General features: G+C 46.8%; 1 protein-coding gene across 7 annotated transcripts in view; it reads right to left on the bottom strand.

Moving 5' to 3' along the window:
- Window positions 1-1,707: 1,707 nt before the first annotated feature.
- The window catches only part of CAMK2B (calcium/calmodulin dependent protein kinase II beta), an 858,678-nt gene continuing 835,565 nt past the window's right edge, over window positions 1,708-24,820 (bottom strand). For all 7 annotated transcript variants that reach the window (XM_029604232.1, XM_029604231.1, XM_029604230.1 and 4 more), the window contains one exon: window positions 1,708-7,046. The gene's annotated coding sequence lies outside the window, so the exon portion shown is untranslated. The remainder of the gene's footprint in view (window positions 7,047-24,820) is intronic.

Genomic DNA, 24,820 nt, shown 5'->3' with positions numbered 1-24,820 from the left:
CCCTTTTATAGATCCTTTATGAGTATGTTAAATAACACAGGTCCCTGAACAGTTCCCTGTAGTACTCCACTAATGACCTCTCTCTCATTGAAAAACTGACCATCTAGTCCTACCTTCCATTTCCTATCTTTTAGTAGGTTATCAATTCCATAATAGGACACTGCCTCTTATCCCATGACTTTTTACATTTCCAGATACATCTCTCATGGGGGACTTTGTGAAATGTCCTCTGAAACAAATACACTATATCAACCAGCTCATCTTTATCTACATGTTTATTTACATTTAAGAAATGTAAATAAACATGTAGATAAATTTGTAAGGCAAGACTTCACTTTACTAAAGCCATATTGACTCTTCTCCATTAAGCCATGTCTATGTATATATTTGGCAATTTTGGTTTTATTCGGCAATTTTGTTTTTAAGTATAGCTTCTACTATTTTGCCTGGCACTGACATCAAGCTCATCCCGGTCTATAGTTTCTCAAATTACCTGTGAGTCCTTTTTAAAGTTGCAGAAGAAACACGTGTGCTATTCACATGGGGGTAGATTTAAAAAAAAAGCGCGTTCGCGTACTTTTGTTTGCGCACCAGGCGCAAACAAAAGTACGCTGGATTTTATAAGATACGTGCGTAGCCGCGCGAATCTTCTAAAATCCTGGATCGGCGCGCGCAAGGCTGCCGATTTTGGGCAGCCGGTGCGCGCTGAGCCGCGCAGCCTGTCACCGTTCCCTCCGAGGCCGCTCCGAAATCGGAGCGGCCTCGGAGGGAACTCTCTTTCGCCCTCCCCTCACCTTCCCCTCCCTTCCTCTACCTAACCCACCCCCCCGGCCCTATCTAAACCCCCCCCTTACCTTTGTCCGTAGATTTACGCCTGCGAGAAGCAGACGTAAATCTATGCGCGCCAGCAGACTGCTGGCGCGCCGTGCTCCCACCCGGGGGCTGGTCCGAAGGCCTGGACCACGCCCCCGGGCCGGCGCCACACCCCCGGTCCCGCCCCCGAAATGCTGCGCCCCGCCCCCAAAACGCCACATCATTGGGTCCCGCCCCGACACGCCCCCTTCCGAAAACCCCGGGACCTACGCGCGTCCCGGGGTTCTGTGCGCGCCGGCGGCCTATGGAAAATAGGCGCGCCGGTGCGCAAGGCCCTGCTCGCGTAAATCCGGGTGGATTTACGCGAGCAGGGCTTTTAAAATGCGCCCCATGTTGCAGGCACTGGTGTAACAAAGGAAATGCTTTCTACATTCAAAAAAGATTTTTTTAAAAGACATACAGCATTATATTTTTTTGTTTTGCAGACCTTTGAGTAGTATTTCAAGACACCATCTTGCAGAGTTAGGGCAGATCGATCTCTTTAGCTTTGTAGCCTTCAGGCTAACATGGCATTTTATAGCATGACAGACATCACTTGCAGTACCTATGAGGTTCTTGAAAAGGGCTCAGAAACAACAAGTGGCACGAAAGACAGAGCTTACAACACTAAAAACACCTCCATTATTGTATCTTACAGGAAGTGTTTCAGTTGGTGTTTGTGTGGCCGTGTTGTTGATGGGGACCTTGTTGATGGGGACCTCTTAGGGTCATTTTGCAAAACTGCTTGCATCCCAATCTCCCTTTCCTTTTTCTGTTTCCTTTCCTAAAAAATAACCCAACAAACCCTCACATTTAATAAACATGAAATAATAATCCAGAGCCATTGTGTGCCTTTTCTCCTTTTTTTTTTTTATTCATTTGCAATATCCCGAGACAAAACGAAAGATGAATCTGTTTATTTTGTACACTTACAAGGCTTGGAAAGAAAAAACAGCGATAGAGAGAAAAAGAGGAAAAAAAAAGGGAAGGAAATCAAGATCTGACAGCATTCATATAACAAACAGGATATTTTAATGTTTAGCTTATATATATACATATATGCATATATATGTGTATATATATATTTATAGATTTTCTCTTCAAAGGCCATGCAAAAAAAGGGGGAAAGTAAACCCTTCAAAACAAGACAAATCAAATGAATTATTCCCCTTCTTCCCCATTCACCAGAAACTCGCTGATTTCCAGGATAACCACACCCAAGTCCTGAGTCTAAGGCCTGAGGTGATCATGGCCATCTGAGGAATGGTATGACTTTAACAAGCTCCCAAGATGGGGTATTTCTAATACCCAATACTTGCTCTTCCACAATGTGCCTCCAGTTCTTAAAAAATATATCTAGCCTCTTCTAGAGAGCTTAGATCAGTGCCTGCTTAATCCTAGCATTTCAAAAAGCCACTTGGCTTGGCCTGTGGCACCTGCAAGATTAAGAAGTGTTATCTTTCACAACCAACACCTTTTTTTCTGGGATCCATTGAATATTTTTGCCTGAGTGTTTTTTCTTGTCATATGAAAAGACAAAGACACCCCAAGAAGATGTACTACTTGTGTGTCACCCCCTCCCTTTCACAATTGCCTGAGATCTGCCCCAAGACAGAAGAAAGATAGGTAAGAAAATTACCACTTAAAGGGCATGAAAAGACAACCTCAGGTTGCCAGACCAACCAAGGAAGATATTGGCTGTATAATGGATTGTACCTTCTTCCCTTAGCAGGGGTCTGTACCTTCTCCCCTCAGCAGGGTCTGTACTTCCCTTGCCCTCCCCCCAAAAATCAGTCTGTATTCTAGGAAGAAAGCTGTATGGAGACCAGGCAGTACAGATAGTTATTATAAGTCCAAAATATTTCTTCCTGTTGACAGTATGCATTTGTGCTTGTATGTGTGCTGGGTAAGGTGGATGACAGGCCCGTCTTGTCACCTATAATCGGCTACCTTTAGTAGCAGGAGGCCAGGACTAGGACTTTGGGTAAAAGGATTGTCACTGACTGGTTTGGGGCAAGGCCTCTCATTCATCACTTGAGTAACATCTTTTTTTTGTATGGGCTGTTCTATGCAAGCTACCTGTGACTGAAGTACCCCTTATTTTCAAAGGGAGGAAAAAAGGGGCTAATCCTTTTTAGTGTACTGAGTATCCTGGAATGAGGCATATTACTGGGAATCTTTTTACCTTGGTGGTGTTTTTAATAAAGCCAGTACTGTAGGGACACCAAGGATGTATTATCTTACAGAAATCCATAGCACATGCTTCAGGCATGTGTTACTTGCACAGCACACAGATGTGTTCCTCTTTGCACAGTACATGCTTCAGACATGTTTGTGTGCCTCACACATTGATTTCTGTAAGATATACATCCTTGGTGTCCCTACAGTACTGGCTTTATTAAAAACATCACCAAGGTAAAAAGATTCCTAGTAATCTGCCGCATTCCAGGTTACTCAGTAGACTAAAAACAATTAGCCCCTTTTTTCCCTCCCTTTGAAAGTCAGAGCTGAAGATGCTTAGAATCTGTTGCACCACCAAAGTGGCAAACACTCCTCTACAGAAGCACATGTGTTTGGCATGTGATGGGTAGCAAGTTCTGTAAGGCTTGGGCCATTACAACAGTCCAGTTCTACACCCATAAGAGGCCATGACATATAACTGTAACCAACACAATATTATATAAGTCATACTGTACCACTCTCCAGCCCTTTACATGGCTTAAAACTAGGCTGTGATTGTACATTTCCTGATAGCCCAAAGCAGCAGAAATTTACCCTAAATCATTCTTCTGTTTCTGCCTCTTTTTATTTTAGGGTGTACTGACCTTGGTCAGTACTAAATTCAGGGACTGAATTGCCTTATTTCCATCAGGCACAACCACAGTATCTTCAGACCTCTCACCTCATCCTCAGCCAACAGAGACTCCTGTACCATAAAGCAGGAGGAGAGGTATATTAACAAATGCATTGGTGGCCATATTTTAAGTGAATCCTGAAAAATGTTTCCAACTTTTCTTTTGAGAAACACAGGTATTAAAGGATGTGCTGAATTCCTTAGTCAGAAGAATAGGGGAACATTGTGTAGCACTTAAATTTCCAGGGTCCTCTACTGGATATGATCTCTTTTACAGGAGCAAGAAAAGAATGCTGTTAATAGAGACAACAGAGACCTCAGTGGTCTCTAAAGTTCATGTACATGAATAGATTTTGATTATTCTCATGTTGATTCAGTAAAAGATGACAGCCAGCAGAGAATCTAGTTTTCCCCCAGGACCAATATAGCTACTGGAAAGTGGTGCTACTTAAATTTTACAAACTTGAATGCATAGCTATATCTCTGCTGCTTCCCCTGCCCCTGGACCTTTGACAGTCCTTGGGAAGAACACTCCAAGGACACCTGCATTATATTAGCAAACAGTTTGAAAAGCAATAATGACCTTAATACTGCCACTGTTCATCCTCCTCATCCAATCCTTTTGCCACCATCCTCATTACTGACTGCCTATTGCCCTCCCATATACACCTGCCAAGATAGCCCCAAAGAAGCCTTTATGAAATTGCTCTTTGGGATCTAGCTTTTCAATTGACTTTATATACAAATCCACCTAGGAGCTCATCCTGTCACCTGAACAGGCAAATCAACTCCCAGTTTTCCACCATTGCATACATGGATTTCTAATTCTGATTTTTTTAGGGAAATGGAAAATCAGAACTACATGCATACAATGGGGCAAAACCAGGACTTGTTCAGATGACCTGGGGTGAAGTGGCAACTCTAGCCCATATGTAAGAACTGATAGTAACAATACCTGCAAAGAAACAGACTAGAGACTTTTTAGCTTTTCAGCTGGAAAAAAGAATCACGGTTATCTGTCAGTAGTATAAAGCCTGGCATTAATCTATTCCAAGCCAGGCAAGCATGCAGATACCAGGAGTTTATTGTATACTGACCCACCAGCAACATACCCATACTAGAATCTATCTGTTAATACACTGATAGACTATCTCAGACCTCCTGCCACTAGAGGGAGCTCATAACACATTGATATCCCTTTAAAGACCTCCTGCTATTGCTGAGGGGGGTTCACCACCACCAAAATTCACTGTTCATACATACTGTATTTAAGGCCATGTCTCCACCCCCCCCCCCCCCCCCCTAATTGTCCAGTGTCACATAAAGTGCATTTTGCAGTTTTTTTTCAAGGATGCAAAGATGTCTAGGATTTATCAGAGGATTCCATGTCACCTAGGTTAGGCTGAGCCAATTCTGGTTTTGTCCTGCTGGAGACCTGGAGATAGAGTTCTGATAATTCTAAGAAAAGCAGGACTACAACTTCATGCCCCCAATGGGGTAAAGCCAGGTCTGGTTCACCTCTCTTAGCTGGCATAAAAGATCTCTCTGGTAAGCCTATGGGCACAAGCTGTGAGACTTCAAGCTCAGTTGACTGCTGAAGAATTCAGAATTCCCTGACCCCAGCAAGGCTTCTGAAACTGTTCCCACTCCTCTCAATGAGCCATCACAGATCCCGGCCCCTGCAGGTGGGCTTCTTGAATTGTGCCTTGTTGCTGAAAGAAGACCATGTTTTCAAAATCCAGAAATAAAAATAAAAGAATAGGATGTGCACCAAATGCTCTGATAGTCATTCAGAATAGGCTTGGTCCTGTCCTATTTGGTCGTTCCCCATTCAAAACATTCTAAGACTTGTAGATTTACTGAGAAAATGCAGCTGTAACTCCCATGATGCTTTTGTGGTAGATGTTAGAGAAATGGAGTGAAGCCAATCTTTCCATAGTGTCTTCGATCTGTGTGATCCCTATACAGAGAAGATCAGCAGAGATGCAACCAGGCAACTTTCAACCAGATTGGGCTAAGGTTAAAACCCAGTCCAGGCTTCTGGTTTCCCATTCAAATGCATTCTGGCTCTTGACCAACTTAAGGGAAGACCAGATCATAAGAGGCAAGAGAACCAGGACTCAGACCATACTGGGATGTAAATCAGAAACCCAGGCCCAGCTTCCAAACCTCAGGAGGATATAGGAGTTTGGCTGAGATAAGGTTGGCACTTGACCCAATATCAAGCCTGACAGACTGATCCAGTTTTGGTTTTGCCCCCATTGCATCTATGGACTCATGGTCCTGCCTTTCCTAGAAAAATTGGAAATGTATATCTAAAGAAGTAATGGGTCAAAACCAGAACTGGATCAGTCTCTCAGGTTTGACAGGAGTCAGACAGCAAATCCCTTCCTAAAACACCCAGTCCTGGATTTACTTCCCCAGGCCCTGGACTTATAGTTCTGGTTTACCTAAGAAAAACCAGATAGCCATGCCATGCATGCAAAGAAAAAGGAATAAAAAAAACCAGGGCTAACTCAGCCTGACCTAGTAATATGAAAAATCAGGTAACCCAACCCTTCATAGAGGTCAACAACATAGAAAGTCCTTCTGCAAGCACAATTAGGGAGGAAAGAGAGATGCCAAAATTAAAATAAAAAAGTGGAACAAAATTAGAAAATAAAATAGATATAAAATTTACCCTTAGCTATCTCCGCTGGTTAAACAGCCAACAGACTTGAAAGCGTTACAGAATGATCACAGACAACTGAACCAGTTCAGATACCCCATGCTTTGGCAAAAGAAATACAGATGTTATTTATACAGGTTTGTGATTTTTTAAGTACTTTTTTTTCCAGTCTAACAAAACTAAAACCATCAATAAATAACAACTTAGCAGAGGAAGGTGGAACCTTTGTGGAAAAAAAAAATCAAATTTTGTTAAAGTATTTTCTTGTCTCATTTCAACACCTCAAAAAAGTTGGCAGACAGAAACACACAAATGGTGCCACCTGCAGCAGGGTTTAACTTTTGTGATTTTTTTATCCCCCACCCCCAATTGAAGCCCCTCCCTACCCCCATGTACGCGAGCAAGAAATGTTTTGTTTTGTTTTGTTTTTTTAGTTTTTTTCTTTAAAAAAACGAAAGGGCTTTGGGGGGTTGGGGGAAATCACAGCTTGTCTTCTTTCCGCTGTTTGGAGTTCTCCTGAAAACACAGGCACTGGAAAATGAAGGGGAGAGGGAGGGACACAAGCATGCGGACACGTGCTTGTCATAGATCACGGCTTCTTGGTGGCGAGCCCGGCTCAAATTGCTGGCGCCTCTCCGACCGGATGAAGCCAGGACAAAGTTGTCAATGTTCCTGCAACGAAAGTGAAAATTAATTAGCTGTGCCAGTAGGAGGGCACCTGGATTTCCTACAGCATCTTTCGTACAAACAAGTTACAGCAAGAATATCTCACAAACGAAGACGCAACCACCTCTTGAATATGTGAGTTGGCATTACATTTCTGCTGCTCAGACTATATGAAAAGCTTCCAAAAGCTACAGCTTTGTGAAATGAGGCAGAGGGGGAAAAAGTGACCTTCTCAGGTCACCTAGACAGTGACCGAGGCACAGAAAGATAAAGTAACATGCTTAAGGTCACATTGAGAATCAGTGACTGAAGCACAGGGAGAGAAAATGACAAGTTCAGGTTAGACAGTGAGTAAGGGACCTCTGCTCAGCATGAGATCAGAACCATCCAGCAGCCCTGATGGGTCTGTGGACTGCAAGGTCCCATAATCATCCCATGACACTCTTGGGCTTGTCCTCTGTATTGTACCAGAACTGGCCCACAGCCTGGATGGAACTCTGCTCTATGTGGTACCAGAACTGGCCCACAGTGCTGATAGAATCTCAGCATTCTTCCTGTGATTATTTGCTTACAGTTCTTGGCTCCTTGGGGATCCCCTCTTTTATCCCTCTCCTCTCCAAATCCTGCTCTGGATGGATTTCAGCACCCATGGGTGCCATATAATGAGATCAGTCCATTAATATTAATAAAGGAATAGCACCATTTAGGAACTGTTCCTCTTAGCTTCTCTAGGAGCCAACTACCTTTTACCAAGAGTATCCTAGATAGTGTGATGGAGACTGGTATGCAGATAGTTTTCTTTGTGTGATGTTCTTCATGATACCTTGCTCATAAAGCAGAGTTGCTTACCTGTAACAAGTGTTCTCCTAAGACAGCAGGATGTTAGTCCTCACATATGAGTGACATCATCAGATGGAGCCCTGTCATGGAACACTTTTGTCAAAGTTTCTAGAACTTTGACTGGCACACTGAGCATGCTCAGCATGCTACTATCCCTGTGGCCACACGGGGGTCCCCATTCAGTCTCGTTTGTAGCAAAAAGTATGAGTGAAAAATAAAATAAGAAAACACTATCGAACTCAACTCCGCGGGGTGGCGGGTGGGTTTCGTGAGGACTAATATGCTGTCCTTGGAGAACACCTGTTACAGGTAAGCAACTCTGCTTTCTCCCAGGACAAGCAGGATGGTAGTCCTCACATATGGGTGAATAGCAAGCTACAGGCTGAGTCATATGAATCAGGCCAACCAGCACACATGTGCAACAGGCACAACAACAGGGGTGCTGTTGGCAATGATGAGGCAGCCTGAAATTTACAGCGGATCGAGGTAGGACGAGTTGGTTTTCTACACTGGGAATAAATTCCTTAGGACAGACTGGCCAAAGACAGAGTCATGTTGTCCAGCCTTGACTATCAGTAGTGAGCTGTGAAGGTGTGGAGAGAGCTCTATGTTGCAGCCCTGCAGATGTTGGCAATCGGTATTGAACGGTAGTGTGCTACTGATGTTGCCATGGCCCTGACTGAATGCACCTTCACTCGTCCCTGAAGTGGAAGGCTTGCTTGTTGGTAGCAGAATTCAATGCAGACTGCCAATCAGTTGGAGAGAGTTTGCTTGACCACTGCAACTCCAAGTTTGTTTTTGTCAAAAGAAACAAAGAGTTGGGTGGATTTTCTGTGGGCAGTAGTACAGTCTAAATAAAATGCCAGCGCACGCTTACAGTCCTATGTGTGTAGCGCTCGCTCACCTGAATGAGCGTGAGGCCTTGGAAAGAAAGTGGGCAAGACTCTAGACTGATTTAAGTGAAAATCTGTTACCACCTTAGGAAGGAATTTCGGGTTAGTTCGGAGAACCACCTGGTCATGGAGGAACCTTGTGTAAGGTGAGTAGGTCACAAGGGTCTGTAACTCACTTACCCTGCGAGCAGATGTGATGGCTACTAGGAAAATTACGCATGAGCCGTGCAAGTACCACGTTGAGGTCCCATGCCACAACCGGTGGTCATAAAGGTGACTTAAGCTGTATTAAGCCTCTCATAAATCGACTCACCAGGGGTTGAGCTGTTATCGGGGCATCCCCTACTCCTTGATGGTAAGCAGAGATGGCACTGAGGTGTACTCATATGGAGGAAGTCTGTAGGCCAGATTCCGAGAGGTGCCAGAGATAATCCAAGAGTGCTGGAGTGGAGCAAGAAAAGGGGTTAAGGTCCTTTTGTGTGCACCACCCGGAAACCTTTTCCATTTAGAGTGGTAAGACTTCCGCGTGGAAGGCTTATGTGAAGCTAATAGAAAGGTTGAGGGGTTGTAGTATCAACCTTTCAACATCCAGGCCATCAGGGATAGAGTCTGGAGGTTCGGGTGGCGTAACTTGCAGTGATTCTGTGTTATTAGGTTGGGCGCTGTGCTCAGGCGAATGGGTTCCTGGACAGAGAGGTCGAAAAGTATGGGAAACCAGACTTGGCTATGAGCTATGAGTATCATTAAGCCTTGGTCCTGTTGTAGCTTCATGAGAGTCTTGCTTATTAGTGGAATCGGAGGGTACGCATATAGCAAGCCTGTGTTCCTGGGATGGGCGAAGGCATCCATGGTTGGTGCTCTTTGGTCCCTGTGTAGAGAGCAGAATCGGTCCACTTTGTGGTTCTGGCTGGACGCAAAGAGGTTGATATCCGGCTGACCTCACAGGTGGATAGGCAGTCCCTGAATGCATAAAGGGCGTACCGCACCACTCGAAGCTCTAGAAAGTTGATTTAATAGGTCGCTTCGGCTTTTGTCCAAGTCCCTTGAGTTTAAAGGCCTTCGATATGGGCTCCCCAACCTAGGTTGGAGGCATCTGTGGTTAAGGTCACCTGAGGAGCCGGTTGCTTGAAGGGAAGACCGGTTTGTAGGTTGGCTTTGTGTGTCCACCAAGCAAGGGACAAACGAAGCCGGTTGGTTATATGGACCAGGGATGAAAGTGGCTGAGTGGCTTGGTGCCACTGAGTTTTTAGGGTCCATTGAGTCAGTCTCATGGCTAGTCGTGCCATTGAAGTGACGTGGACTGTTGATGCCATGTGGCCTAGTAACATGAGCAATTGGCGAGCCGAGGCTGTTTGTCGACTGCGGATAAGGCTGGCAAGGTTGGACAGCGTGGTTGCGTGGTCGTTGGGTAACAACCCTTTGGCCACTTCAGTGTCTAGGTCTGCTCCTATAAAAGAGAGATGGTGAGACGGTATCAAGTGGGACTTCGGATAATTTATCAGAAACCCCAATGAGTGCAGAAGGTGGATAGTGAGATCGAGTGAGTCGAGAGCTCCTTGCCTGGACTGGCTTTTTATGAGCCAGTCGTCGAGATATGGAAAGATATGGATGCCCTTGCAGTATAAGTGTGCAGCTACGACTGCCAGACACTTTGTAAAAACTCGGGGCACCAAGGCCAGGCCGAATGGCAGTACCCTGTATTGGTAGTGCACATGACCCACTACAAATCGCAGGTATTTGCGATGAGGGGGGAAGATGGCTATGTGGGCATAAGCGTCTTGAAGGTCCAGAGAGCAGAGCCAATCCCCCTTTTGTAGTAGGGGGAACATGATGCCGAGGGACACCATTCTAAATCACTCTTTTTGAAGAAAGATGTTTAAGGAACGGAAGTCCAGAATAGGGCAGAGGCCTCCCGTCCTTTTTGGGATTAGGAAATAGTGGGAGTAGAACCCTTTCCCTTTCTGAGTTGAGGGAACCAGTTCTAGGGCCCTGGCATAGAGAAGGATCGAGAGTTCTGACTCGAGAAGGGTTATGTGTTCATCTTGGCACCATGCTGGACTGGGTGGGGAGTGCGGGGGTACCACTGAAAAATTTAGACGGTAACCGTAGGTTATGATGGAAAGTACCCATTGGTCCTTTGTAATCGGGTGGCAGAGCCGGCCTCCCACTGGTAATCTGGGTCGTGGGATCAGGGTGTGATGGCTGCTGCTCTCTGGAAAGGAGTCAAAATCCAGTCGCAGGACCAGCTTGTGGAGCTGGTTGCGCTCTTGGAGTTCTTGTTTGCCATGCATGTTCTCTCTGAGGAACCCGAGCAGGTCATGCCCTGGACGAAGGAGGATAATATCTACGTGGTCTATAAAATTGTTTCGTGTTGGAGGAAATGACGTCACCAGCTCGGATGGCTGCTTGATCCTTGAGCTCCGGGCCAAGCATCTTAGAATCCCTTTTAAAAGTGGGTAATCCGCCATTAAAAAATATTGCAAACACTGTGAATTCACTGCAGAGAGTGCATTATGTCGATGCGCAAGAAAATCGCTGAGCTGCGGCAATTTTCTTTTGGAGCAGCGCCGGACAAACAGGCTACCAGCCTATGTGAGGAGGAGCCTGGAGATTTGCTGGCCTTGCCGGTAAGCGCACTGACCTGCCCCTCTCCCCCACCCTCAGCAATCGATCCCGCTATCACCTGGGAGGATTTTTGTAGCTGGTTCCGGGAGATAAAGGAAGGAATGGGGTCTGTTATGAATTGGAGAGTGGACCCCTGTTCCAAGGTAGAGTCAGCACTACTGAGAAGGAAGTTAACACTTGTCGGCTTCTACCGTTGGATGGCAAGGCCTGTAGGAGAAGCAGAACTGAAGACTTCACACTGGAAGCTTGTGAACCCCCACAGGAGGGGCCCGTAGGGGCACGGCCGCTGGGACTTAGGAGACTCCTGAAGAATGAAGACGGTCTGGATGCAGGCACCTCCTGCAGGTGGTGGGTTCCAGACGGCTGGCGCCTCCAGCAGGTTGTGAGAAGTCCAGGAGTATAGCAGAAGAGTAGTCCTAGTCCAGTCCAAGGGTCGAAGTCCAGAGGAGGGTCAAAAGCTGGTCCAGAAGCAGACGAGAGAATGGTCCAAAGCCGATCCAGGAGCAGAGAAGGAGAAGGGTCCAGAGCCAGTCCAAGTCGATACCAGAATACGCCACCACCGGTCCGAAGTCAGGGATCCAAGAATCTATCCACAGGAAGAAGCAGAAGCGGGACGAAGCACGGAACTAGGAACACCAACACAGGAACAGAGCACAGACCTCAATACCAAGGCAAGGTCTGAGAAGCAGACCTTGCCTTTAAATACAAAACCCCGGAGGAAGTGCCTCAGAAGGGAGCCACGACACTTCCTGTCGTGGCCCCTTTAAATCCTGTCTTCAGCCGTGCGCGCGGCCCTAGAATTGCTGAGAAGGGGGCGGAGTCACGGCATGGAGCAGAGACCCGCGGCTGGCCAAGCAACGACCCAGGCCGCGCGGAGAATGAAGTTTAGAGGCCTCCTGCTCCTGCAGGAGTCTCAGCTGAGGCCCGACTCCGCGGGTGAGTGCTAGGCCCCGGCCGCGGACCGCCTCGGTCGCAGACTGCCGTGGCCGGCGGTCATAACAGTACCCCCTCCTCTAGGCCTCCCTTTAGAAGGCTTTGGTTTACTTGGTTGTTCATTGTGAAAGTTCTGAAGAAGAGTTTTATCCAGGATGTTCTTAGCAGGTTCCCACGAGTTCTCCTCTGGTCCAAAACCCTCCCACGCCAGGAGGTATTCCCATATGTTGCCCCGTTTTCGGACATCTAGTACTTCGTGTACTTGATGTCGGGGTGGAGGAGCATCGGGGTGGAGGAGCTCGGGGTGGAGGAGCATCAGGAACTTTCCGATGAGGCCAGGTGAGAACCAGAGGTTTCAAAAGGGAGGTGTGGAAGGAGTTATGTATACGCAAGGTGGTAGGCAACCGCAGTTGATAGGTTACAGGACCAAGCTGTCGCAATACAGGAAACGGTCCAATATAACGTGGCGCCAGTCGCATAGAAGGAACTCGCAACCGGATATGTCTTGTACTAAGCCACACTCTCTCTCCTGGCCGAAATCGTGGGGCAGGTCGCCGATGCTTATCGGCAAACATCTTAGCAGTATTGGCTGCTTTAGGGAGCATGTGTTGGGTCTGAAGCCAGAGCTGCCGCAACTGTAGCGCCGTGAGTTGAGCTGCAGGCGAAGGTACTGCCAGAGGCAAAGGCAATGGAGGTCTGGGTTGTCGGCCAAACACGATCTGGAATGGGGATGCCCCCGTGGAGGCACAAGCATGGGAATTATGAGAGAACTCAGCCCACGCTAGGAGTATCGCCCAATCATCTTGACGGGAATTGACGTACAAACGGAGAAATTGTTTTAAGGTGCGATTGGTTCGTTCAGCCTGACTGTTAGCTTGTGGATGAAATGCAGTCGTATAGTCCAGAGAGATGCTGAACTTCTTACAAAGATTAAGCCAGTAACGAGCAGTAAACTGTGGTCCTCGATCTGATGCAATGTGTTGGGGAAGACCATGTAGATGAAAAATATGAAGCATGAACAACTGAGCTAAGCGAGGAGCAGATGGGAAGGAGGGTAGCGGGATAAAGTGGGCCATTTTCGAAAAACGATCCACTACTACCCATATCACGGTGTTCCCCTCTGAAGGCGGAAGATCCACAATAAAATCAGTGGAAATGTGTGTCCATGGTTTCTTGGGTATGGGTAAGGGCTGCAAAAGTCCACAGCTCTTCCCAACTGGAATCTTCTGCTGCGCACAGATGGGGCAAGAGTCCACATAAGCATGAATATCCTTGCGCATCTCAGGCCACCAATAATATTGTTGAAGTAGTGCTTGTGTCCGAGCTCTTCCTGGGTGTCCTGCAAACTTGGAGTCATGCCCCCATGCCAGTACCTTATTACGTAGTCGTTTAGGAACCACGGTTTTACCAGCTGGGATGGTAAATGTAGCCGATAGGGTGATACGTGCTGGGTCTGTAATGTACTGCATAGGCTCCTCCGTATCCTCTGTAGAGAAGGACCTGGACAAAGCATCCGCCTTGATGTTCTTTTCGGCTAGTCGATATCGTAATTCGAAATTGAAGCAAGTAAAAAACATCGCCCACCGAGCTTGCCGTGGGTTGAAGCGTTGGGCTTGCTGAAGATACATGAGATTTTTATGGTCCGTGTAAACTGTGATACGATGTTGAGCGCCCTCCAGCCATTGCTGCCATTCTTCAAAGGCTAATTTTATTGCAAGTAACTCCTTGTCGCCGATAGCATAATTACGTTCCGCTAATGAGAACTTCCTGGAAAAATAAGAACACGGGTGGGCAACTCCGGTGGTATCGTTTTGGCTTAAGACAGCTCCTACTCCTTCGGCTGATGCGTCCACCTTGACTACAAATGGGCGTCTGGGATCCGGATGTTGAAGGCAAGGTTTCTTAAGGAACGAGTCTTTTAATGCTTGGAATGCCTCTTCAGCTTCAACAGGCCAAGACTTAATATTCGCCCCTTTACGAGTGAGGGCTGTCAGTGGAGCTGCTAACTTAGAAACATTCTGGATGAAACTACGATAGTAGTTGGCAAAACCCAGGAATCGCTGAAGAGCCCGTAATCCATTGGGTTGGGGCCATTCTTGGATGCATTTTAGCTTGGCGGGATCCATTTGAAACCCTTGTTTCGAAATAATGTATCCCAGGAAAGGTAAAGATTCTCTTTCAAAAATGCATTTCTCAATCTTGGCATACAGTCTGTTCTGTCTTAGGCGTTGTAAAACTTGGATGACATGTTGCCGGTGAGACTGTAGACTGGAAGAAAAAATAAGAATATCATCCAAGTAAACCACTACACAAACGTAAAGTAGGTCCCGAAATACTTCATTGATGAAATGTTGAAAAACAGCAGGGGCATTGGTCAGTCCGAATGGCATTACGAGATATTCGTAATGACCATCTCTAGTGTTAAAGGCTGTTTTCCATTCGTCACCTTCACGAATCCTGATTAAGTTATAGGCTCCTCTGAGATCCAATTTAGAAAATATCCGGGCTCCTTGTAAACGATCAAAGAGTTCAGCAATTAAGGGTAGTGGGTAGTGGTCCTTTATGGTGATGGCATTGAGTCCACGGAAGTCAATACACGGACGCAAGGTCCCATCTTTCTTCCCTACAAAGAAAAAACCAGCTCCGCTGGAGACGTTGATCGTCGAATAAACTCCTTCTGTAGATTCTCTTGAATATATTCCATCATGGCTTGGGTCTCCGAGACAGATAAAGGGTAGACCCTACCTCGAGGAGGCGAAGCTCCTGGAACTAAGTTAATGGCACAGTCAAACTCCCGATGCGGGGGCAAGATATCAGCCGCTGTTTTGGAAAAAAGTCAGTGAATTGTCCATATTGGGCTGGTAAGCCTTCAAGATGAGTAGTGCAAATATAACTATCAGCTGGAGTATTTCCTTTCAGACAAGTTTCTTGACAGTGGGGTCCCCATTGAAGAAGTTTTAATGATGTCCAGTCAAACTGAGGGTTATGACGTTGCAACCAGGGAATTCCTAATACCACAGGATGGATGGCTCGTTGGATAACGTAAAAAGAAATCTGTTCCGAGTGCTTGGGAGCGATGTGACAAAGTAGGGGAACAGTTTGATGAGTAATCCTCCCAGGCAGGGGATCTCCGTGGATGGAGGAAATGATTAATGGCCTAGGGCAAGGTCGAAGCGGAATGTGAAGCTGGTCCACAATATCTTGGAGAATGAAGCTCCCTCCTGCCCCAGAATCCACCAGAGCCAAAGTAGAAAATCGAAGGTCTCCAAGACCCAAAGAAACCTGAAGGGTGAGTGGGGGAGCCGGAGAGGTAATGCCTAGGGTTACTCCCCCGTAAGAACCTAGGCTTTGGAGTTTCCCGGACGTACCGGGCAATGGGCTATGAGGTGACCCCTTTCCCCACAGTACATACAGAGTCCTGCTCGGCGGCATCTCTGCCGTTCCTCTGGAGAGAGAGGTCCACATCCCAATTGCATTGGTTCTTCAACAGATCCTTCAGGAGTGGGTGTAGTATGAGGGCCTGAAGCTACTGGACGAGGGAGGTTAACCGTAGTATACCGTCTGGAATTAGATCCTTCTCGAGCCCTCTCTTGCAGTCGACGATCTATCCGAGTTACCAAGTCTATAATTGCATCCAAAGATCTTGGTAGTTCTCGGGCCGCCATTTCGTCTTTTATTTGAGATGCCAGACCTTCTAAATATATGGATCGTAGGCAGTTCTCTTCCCAGTGAAGTTCCGAAGCCAGCGTTCTAAATTCGATAATGTAATCCGCTAAGGGTCGGCCTCCCTGCCGAAGTTGCAGAAGTTTGGAACCAGCGACCACCTGTTTTCCGGGATCATCAAATACAGCTTGGAATAGTTCCAAGAATTTTGGAAGATCTTGCAGTACTGGGTCCGATCGTCGCCAAAAGGGAGAAGCCCAACCCAGAGCCTTCCCTTCTAATAGGAACAAAATATAGGTGGTCTTGGTGAGGTCATCTGTAAACAATGGAGCCTGAAGTTGAAAATGCATACTGCATTGGTCAAAATATCCCTGACACAGGCGCGGATCACCGGCGTAGTGTGGAGGGATAGGTAGAGGAATAGCAGCGCGGATATTACTTGGCGTCATTGATGGCATTGGTGGAGGAGCGGCCTGAAAAGCTGCCATAGAGTCCAGACATGCATTGAGTCGTTCTAATGAAGATGCCATGGATTCCAGAATACGCTGTTGTTCCCTGACCTTCTGAGCGAGACCTGGGATGGCTTGTCGAGCCGAAGCCTCTGCCGGGTCCATGGCCTTGGTATTCTGTTATGAATTGGAGAGTGGACCCCTGTTCCGAGGTAGAGTCAGCACTACCGAGAAGAAAGTTAACCCTTGTCGGCTTCTACCGTCGGATGGCAAGGCCTGTAGGAGAAGCAGAACTGAAGACTTCACCCTGGAAACTCGTGAACCCCCCCCAGGAGGGGCCCGTAGGGGCACGGCCGCTGGGACTTAGGAGACTCCTGAAGAATGAAGACGGTCTGGATGCAGGCGCCTCATGCAGGTCGTGGGTTCCAGACGGCTGGCGCCTCCAGCAGGTTGTGAGAAGACCAGGAGTATAGCAGAAGAGTAGTCCTAGTCCAGTGCAAGGGTCGAAGTTCAGAGGAGGGTCGAAAGCCGGTCCAGAAGCAGACGGGAGAATGGTCCAAAGCCGATCCAGGAGCCGAGAAGGAGAAGGGTCCAGAGCCAGTCCAAGTCGATACCAGAATACGCCACCACCGGTCCGAAGTCAGGGATCCAAGAATCTATCCACAGGAAGAAGCAGAAGCGGGACGAAGCACGGAACCAGGAACATCAACACAGGAACAGAGCACAGACCTCAATACCAAGGCAAGGTCTGAGAAGCAGACCTTGCCTTTATATACAAAACCCCGGAGGAAGTGCCTCAGAAGGGAGCCACGACACTTCCTGTCTTCAGCCGCACGCGGGGCCCTAGAGCTGCTGAGAAGGGGGCGGAGTCACGGCGTGGAGCAGAGACCCACGGCTGGCCAAGCAACGACCCAGGCCGCGCAGAGAATGAAGTTTAGAGGCCTCCTGCTCCTGCAGGAGTCTCAGCAGAGGCCCGACGCCGCGGGTGAGTGCTAGGCCCCGGCCGTGGACCGCCGCGGCCATGACGGTCGGCCCCGGTTGCGGACTGCCGCGGCCGGCGGTCATAACAGGGTCTTTAGTAGGGATGTGAATCGTTTTTCAACGATTAAAATTATCGTCCGATAATGTTTATATCGTCTTAAATCGTTATAGAACACGATACAATAGAAATTCTAACGATTTATCGTTAAAAATCGTTAAATCGTGTTAGTGCGCACTAACTCGAGTTAGTGCGCACTAACTCCCCGTTAGTGCGCACTAACTCGATTTAGTGCGCACTAACTGAAAATGATACAAATAAACACTTTCCAGGTCACTGAAGGTCAGTTAGGAATGAATATGTGTTCCTATTGGCTGGCTGCCCTCTTATCTATTGATGTTACCAAGGTTACCACTGAGGTGATGGTTGGGGGGATGGGAAATGGAACTGGAAACTAACGAACACCAACAGAAAATGAAACAAAGTGTTCACACTTCCCAGGTCAGTAAAGGTCACTTAGGAATGAATATGTATGTATGTATTCCTATTGGCTGGCTGTGCTCTTATCTATTGATGTTACCAATATGGTTGGGGGGATGTGAAATGGAAACAGTTGGAAGCTTGACAAAAAAAGTAATGTAATGATCAGCACTCACGTGACTAGAACTTGTTTGTTTATTATTTTTGTTAGCAGGCACCTGAAATGCTAGTGCATGTTGAATTTGCCAATCACTGTGCATTTTAGAAAGGTGGTCCTGGCTGGAACTGTACACAGTTCAAATATATGTAATTGATTGTTGGTAAGTGTATTTTTTAAGTAGCCACACTGGCACCAGTATGTTTACTTTTCCTCCTACTTAACTCACTAGCTCAGCTTTGTAAGAAGGGCTTCTCTGCTTGTGTGTTGTTTTTGTTTGGTGTGAGGAGAGCAGAAACATCAGATCTTTATTCAATCTACTACAGTCATCTCTTACAGTGCCCTATCCCTATTAATACCAGGAGTGTTGTGATCTTCCTGCACACAATGCCCTAACCCTGATACCAGTCTGAGACAGCTCCCTCCCTGCATTACTAGTGAGAGGCTGGCTTCACAGACAGGGGGGAGCTGCCTGACCCTCACTCCTGACTTCCCCCATGTCCCAGCTAGTGAATGGTGTGTGGGTGAGGGGGGGGGGGTAGGATGGTGAAGTCTGAGACAGCTCCCTCCCTGCATTACTAGTGAGAGGCTGGCTTCACAGACAGGGGGGAGCTGCCTGACCCTCACTCCTGACTTCCCCCATGTCCCAGCTAGTGAATGGTGTGTGGGTGAGGGGGGGGGGGAGGATGGTGAAGTCTGAGACAGCTCCCTCCCTGCATTACTAGTGAGAGGCTGGCTTCACAGACAGGGGGGAACTGCCTGACCCTCACTCCTGACTTCCCCCATGTCCCAGCTAGTGAATGGTGTGTGGGTGAGGGGGGGGGGGAGGATGGTGAAGTCTGAGACAGCTCCCTCCCTGCATTACTAGTGAGAGGCTGGCTTCACAGACAGGGGGGAGCTGCCTGTCCCTCACTCCTGACTTCCCCCATGTCCCAGCTAGTGAATGGTGTGTGGGTGAGGGGGGGGGGAGGATGGTGAAGTCTGAGACAGCTCCCTCCCTGCATTACTAGTGAGAGGCTGGCTTCACAGACAGGGGGGAGCTGCCTGTCCCTCACTCCTGACTTCCCCCATGTCCCAGCTAGTGAATGGTGTGTGGGTGAGGGGGGGGGGGGTGGATGATGAAGTCTGAGACAGCTCCCTCCCTGCATTACTAGTGAGAGGCTGGCTTCACAGACAGGGGGGAGCTGCCTGACCCTCACTCCTGACTTCCCCCATGTCCCAGCTAGTGAATGGTGTGTGGGTAAGGGGGGGGGAGGATGGTGAAGTCTGAGACAGCTCCCTCCCTGCATTACTAGTGAGAGGCTGGCTTCACAGACAGGGGGGAGCTGCCTGACCCTCACTCCTCCGGGGTATTGTGATCTTCCTGCACACAGTGCCCTATCCCTGATACCAGGGGTGTTGTGATCTTCCTGCATGCAGTGCCCTATCCCTATTAATACCAGGAGTGTTGTGATCTTCCTGCATGCAGTGCCCTATCCCTATTAATACCAGGAGTGCTGTGATCTTCCTGCATGCAGTGCCCTATCCCTGATATCGGGATGTGTGCAAGAAGATCACAACACCCCCGGTATCAGGAATAGGGCACTGTGTGCAGGAAGATCACAACACCCCCAGTATCAGGAATAGGGCACTGTGTGCAGGAAGATCACAACACCCCTGGTATTAGGGATAGGGCACTGTGTGCAGGAAGATCACAACACTCCTGGTATTAATAGGGATAGGGCACTGTGTGCAGGAAGATCACAATACCCCTGGTATCAGGGTTAGGGCACAAGTTCTAGTCACATTGACTGATCACATTACTTGTTTTGTCAAGCTACCAACTGTTTCCATTTCCCATCCCCCATATACTGTCAGTAGGAAACTTGGTAACATGAATAAATAAGAGGGCAGCCAATAGGAATACATATTCATTCCTAAACTGACCTTAACTGACCTGAAAAGTGTCAAATTGTATCATTTTCAGTTAGTGCGCACTAACTCCCAGTTAGTGCGCACTAATCGGAAAAAACGATTTTTAACGATTTTTTAACTAAAAAATCGTGCCTAAGACGATTTTCTTGCCCTGCCACACGATTTCTATCGTTAAGATGATATGGAAAACGATTCACATCCCTAGTCTTTAGAGGAAGAACTGAGAGCGATCGCAGGGGAAATGAGGCGCGAGTGTGCAGCTCTGGGGACCGCGTGGATAATTTGGAAACGCAACTCAGTGAGCAGGAGACAACGGCGACTCAGCAAGGCCTCATTCAAATTAAAAAGGAAATTGCAGATCAACAAGCCTGGCTAGAAGACCTGGAAAATTATTCCAGGTGAGTAAATATAAGAATTAGAGGAGTTCCTGAAGGGGAAACATACCTAGACTGTGATAGAATTGTAAAAGAAATATGTTTTCTCATACTTGCTGACTCCAATACCAATGAAACAGCACAGCCTCCCAGTATTAAACTCGAGAGAGCACACAGGGCGTTAGCTAGGCCCAGAGGAAACACTTCGAGGGATATAGGAGTATGCTTCCATGAATATGCCTTAAAAGAACAGATTATGTGAAAAGCACACCAAATCAAGGACTTACAGTAGCATGGCGAAAAAATTGAGATTTTTCAAGATCTTTCTGCTATCACGATTAGGAAAAGACAGGAGTTCCGGGAAGTCCTTCAACTTTTGAGAGAGCATAATCACAGATATAAATGGATCTTCCCATTTGGATTGCAATTTACGGTTCAAGGTGTGACCAATAAGGTGAAATCTGTGCAAGAAAAAGCAGAGGAACTCCTATGCATAGCCGGGCTCCTGAAACCCGGAGATAAAGCAGATGGTGTTTTACCTTCTCACTCTGCTGGAGAAAAATCCCAGCGTTGGCAATGAGTCCAGCATGGCAGCAAGCGCCTTCGAAGACAATCGGGAGGCTCATCTCCAGCAGGGTACTCTAACACTTGAAGAGTTGTGAGACTTTTGCTGACATATCTTTTAAGCACTTTTTTCTCTTACTGTTGATTTTAATACTGCTGAGCAGTTTAAACAGCTGCAGTTGCAGTTAAAGTTGGTGGTTTACCAAGTTCTTTCTTCATATAGTTTGATATAAGGGAACTTTATGTATTTACTTTGTCTTGAGGCCCTTGGCTACAGAGGGCTGGGGATGGTACGAATATCTGAGCATTATGTGTGATGTCAGTTCACTGCTCCAGCAATGGGGCACTTGGGATAGAGGGGGGGGGGGGGGGGGAGACGGGTGGGAAGATGATGGGTTTGTAATCAGGATTGAGTTCTCAGGGATAAATAGTGAGCACTGGTGTGACTGGTTGCGTCATGGTGGGAAAATCTTACAGCAGCAATACTGGATAAATGTTTTTCGAAATTGGACTGAATCTCAGTGGGTTGTCTCTGTGTGGGGAAGAGGGAGGATAGCATATGTGTTTCTAAAAACCAATGGGTGACCTTAAAATATGCTCTTGGAATGTCAAGGGGCTGAATTCAAGTTTTAAGAGAAAATGTTTACTACGTGATGCTACAAGGGATAAAGTAGATATCCTTTTCTGTCAGGAAACCCACCTGAAGGGGAGATATGAAAAACTGATGGCGTCTAATCATTTTCTCACTCAATATTTTTCTGCCTCTACCAAAGATAATAAATATGGGGGGGGGGGGGGGGGGTGGATTCTCTTCTCAAAGTCTATGACTGTTAATGTAATATCAGTGCTACATGATACCGTAGGGCGATATCTCATCCTGAAGTTTCTGTTGAACAAATCTTTATACACCTTGGTGAATATATATGTGCCAAATTCTGGGCAGGGACAGTTTATAAGGAAATTATCGGCCACTATGAAAAACTGGGTAGAGGGGACTCTTATCATAGGGGGGGACTTTAATATGACCAGATACCCATTTTTAGATTCCAGTGGAGGTAGCGGGGGTTGCTCCGGATCTCATAGGAAGAGCTTGAAATTTTTTATGAGGGAGTGGAACCTCATAGATGTCTGGAGATTACTTAATCCCACGGAGCGAAATTATACCTTCTTTTCCAAAGCTCATCAATCATATTCACGGATTGATTTCTTTTTAGTGGAGAAGGTTTTGATCAATAAGGTCCAAGAGGCCATGATGGCCCCAATTACGTGGTCTGATCATGCCGCCATATGGATTTTGCTTAAAGGGTTGGGTATGCAGATGGGGCAAAATTTTGGAGATTGAATGAGAGTATATTAAATGATCAGGATTTTTGTATGCTCATGTAACAAGAGATAGCCCAATATTTGTTGGAAAATAATACTGGGGAGGTGACAGCAACCACGGTTTGGGAATGTTTTAAAGTTGTAACCAGAGGGAAGCTGATTGCAAGGGCCTCCTATCTGAGAAAGGAGGAGAATTCGAGACGGGTAGTTCTGCTCCAACAGATTGGCAAGATTGAACTCAAACATAAAAGAGACTAGTTTACGTTCTCAATTGGAACAATTACGTAGGGAATTGCATGAATTATCCATGAAGGAAATTGCCTTTCAATTGGACAAAGCCAAACAGGAGTTTTTCGAGGAGGGTAATAAGGCGGGTCGTTTATTAGCTCGGAAACTTAGGGCCCGAGCAGCTCACAATCAAATTTTGAAAATTCGCAGCGCCCACGGTGAGTTGATTAGACAATGAGGGTATTAGGCACCAATTCACACAGTTCTATCAACAGTTATATACTAGGAGGGCGGATATCTCTCGGGCAGAGATTCATGAATATCTGAAAGATATCCCTCTCCCATTACTGGAAGAATCCAATATGGTTGCTCTTAATCATAAGATCACTGTGATGGAAGTTGATCATGCTATAAAAGATCTGAAACTGGGGAAGGCACCTGGAATCGACGGCTTTTCAGCCGGATTTTATAAAAAATTAAGAACAATAATTGCAAAGCCCCTGACAGAGGCATTTAATAGCCTATTGGCTGATGGTTGCTTAACTTCCCACACTAATAAAGCTGGCATCACCATACTTGCCAAACTGGGCAGGGATACCACACAGTGCGGATCCTACAGACCAATATCTCTCATTAATCTGGATTTAAAACTTTTAGCGAAAAATTTGGCCATGCGTTTAAGTCGAGTGGCCCCACAGCTGATCCACCCGGATCAAACTGGCTTTGTTCCAGGGAGGTTAGTTGCTGACAACGTGAGGAGGGTGGTTGATATTGGGTATGCACATCATCTCTAATACCTATGATTTTGCTTACAGTAGATGCGGAAAAAGCATTTGATCTCGTACACTGGGATTATTTGTTTTCAGTCCTGGACCTTATGGGACTAGGTGGGAATTTCCTTACGTGGATTAAAAGGTTATATGATCACCCCAGCGCTTGTATCAAAGTGAATGGGGGCTATTCAAAATCTTTTGACATTGAGCGTGGAACTCGGCAGGGTTGTCCTTTATCTCCGCTCCTCTTTGTCTTATATTTGGAACCTTTAGCCATAAAGATCTGGGGGAATCAGGAGATTACAGGAGTCAAAGTCAGGGGCCAAGAATATACCCTTACCATGTTTGCTGATGACATTTCATTTACTATAGCACAGCCCGATCACTCATTGCAACCACTGACTGATGAGTTTAAGAAATTTAGTGCAGTATAAAATGGACAAATCTTAACTGTTGAATATTAGCCTCAATGCCATTCAATTGAGGCATGTAAAACTGGCATTTCCTTTCAAAATAGTTCCCACTGCTTTAAAATATCTTGGGGTGAAAATAAGCTCAAATTTGCATGATCTATATAGGAATAATTATGAGGACCTCTGGGGAAGAGTCTTGGCAGATCTTCAAACCTGGGAACGTACGGATTTTTCATGGTTGGTTAGAATATCTACTATTAAAATGAATGTGTTTCCCACGTTGGGATATTTATTTCAGACGCTTCCTATTGAGATTCCAGTAAAAGCGTTACAAACATGGCAGAGGAAACTCTTCCAGTTTATTTGGAAAAGACAACCACCTCGATTTAAGCGCTCAGTTATGTATCTTCCAAAAGATAGAGGTTTAGGTGTGCCCTGTCTTCAATGGTACTATGTTGCTGTTGCAACCGTCGCTAACCGACGTCTCTACTCCGCCCTCTTTACCTCTTTGGCAACTCCTTCCTTCCTGGGTTGATGGAAGTTTGGCTGCTGCGGTGTCATCTTGATGACCTCCTCTGGCGATCCCAGACCGGCTAGACGCTGCCTTCCGCCATGTTCTCCTGAGGCATAAGGGCGTGCGCGCGGCACAGCCCCGAATTAAGTACCAGCAGTGGCGCGAACCTCAGGGGCGTCCCCCTGAGATGACATCATCATCTTCGGATATTTAAAGGTCTTTTATTCGCTAACTAATTGAGTTAGCAAAGGGTTTCCTACCTAGCTGCCTCCAGGTATCGCTGTGGATGGGATTCGCTCTCCGCATACCTTGCTACTCTGCCTCCTTGGACTTTATCAGGGGTACCCGCTCCTCGGGGCCTCGCTGTCTCTTTTACTTTTTAGGTCGCAGTCTGAAACCGGTACTTGCTCCTCGAGGGCCCATGTTCCCGGACCTGCTATTGAATATAACTTCAGCCAGGAAGTCACCGCTGCCTACAACACCGGTGAGTTACCATCTCTCTCTCAGAGCTTTCCCTGGAACCAGGCCCTCGAGGGCTCCTCGATGGCCTACTTCATTCCAGCACCTGGGTTATTCTAAGAGACTACAGTGTGAGTGTTACCATCAAGGTTCTGTTCCTGAACTCTGCATGCTCTGCCTACTCACTATCTCAGTTTCC

This window comes from Rhinatrema bivittatum, chromosome 5 (genome assembly GCF_901001135.1).
Source record: "Rhinatrema bivittatum chromosome 5, aRhiBiv1.1, whole genome shotgun sequence".
In the NCBI taxonomy this organism is placed as follows: domain Eukaryota; kingdom Metazoa; phylum Chordata; class Amphibia; order Gymnophiona; family Rhinatrematidae; genus Rhinatrema; species Rhinatrema bivittatum.
The sequence above is the reverse complement of the archived record's forward strand: the minus strand, read 5'-3'. Positions and strand labels throughout refer to the sequence as shown.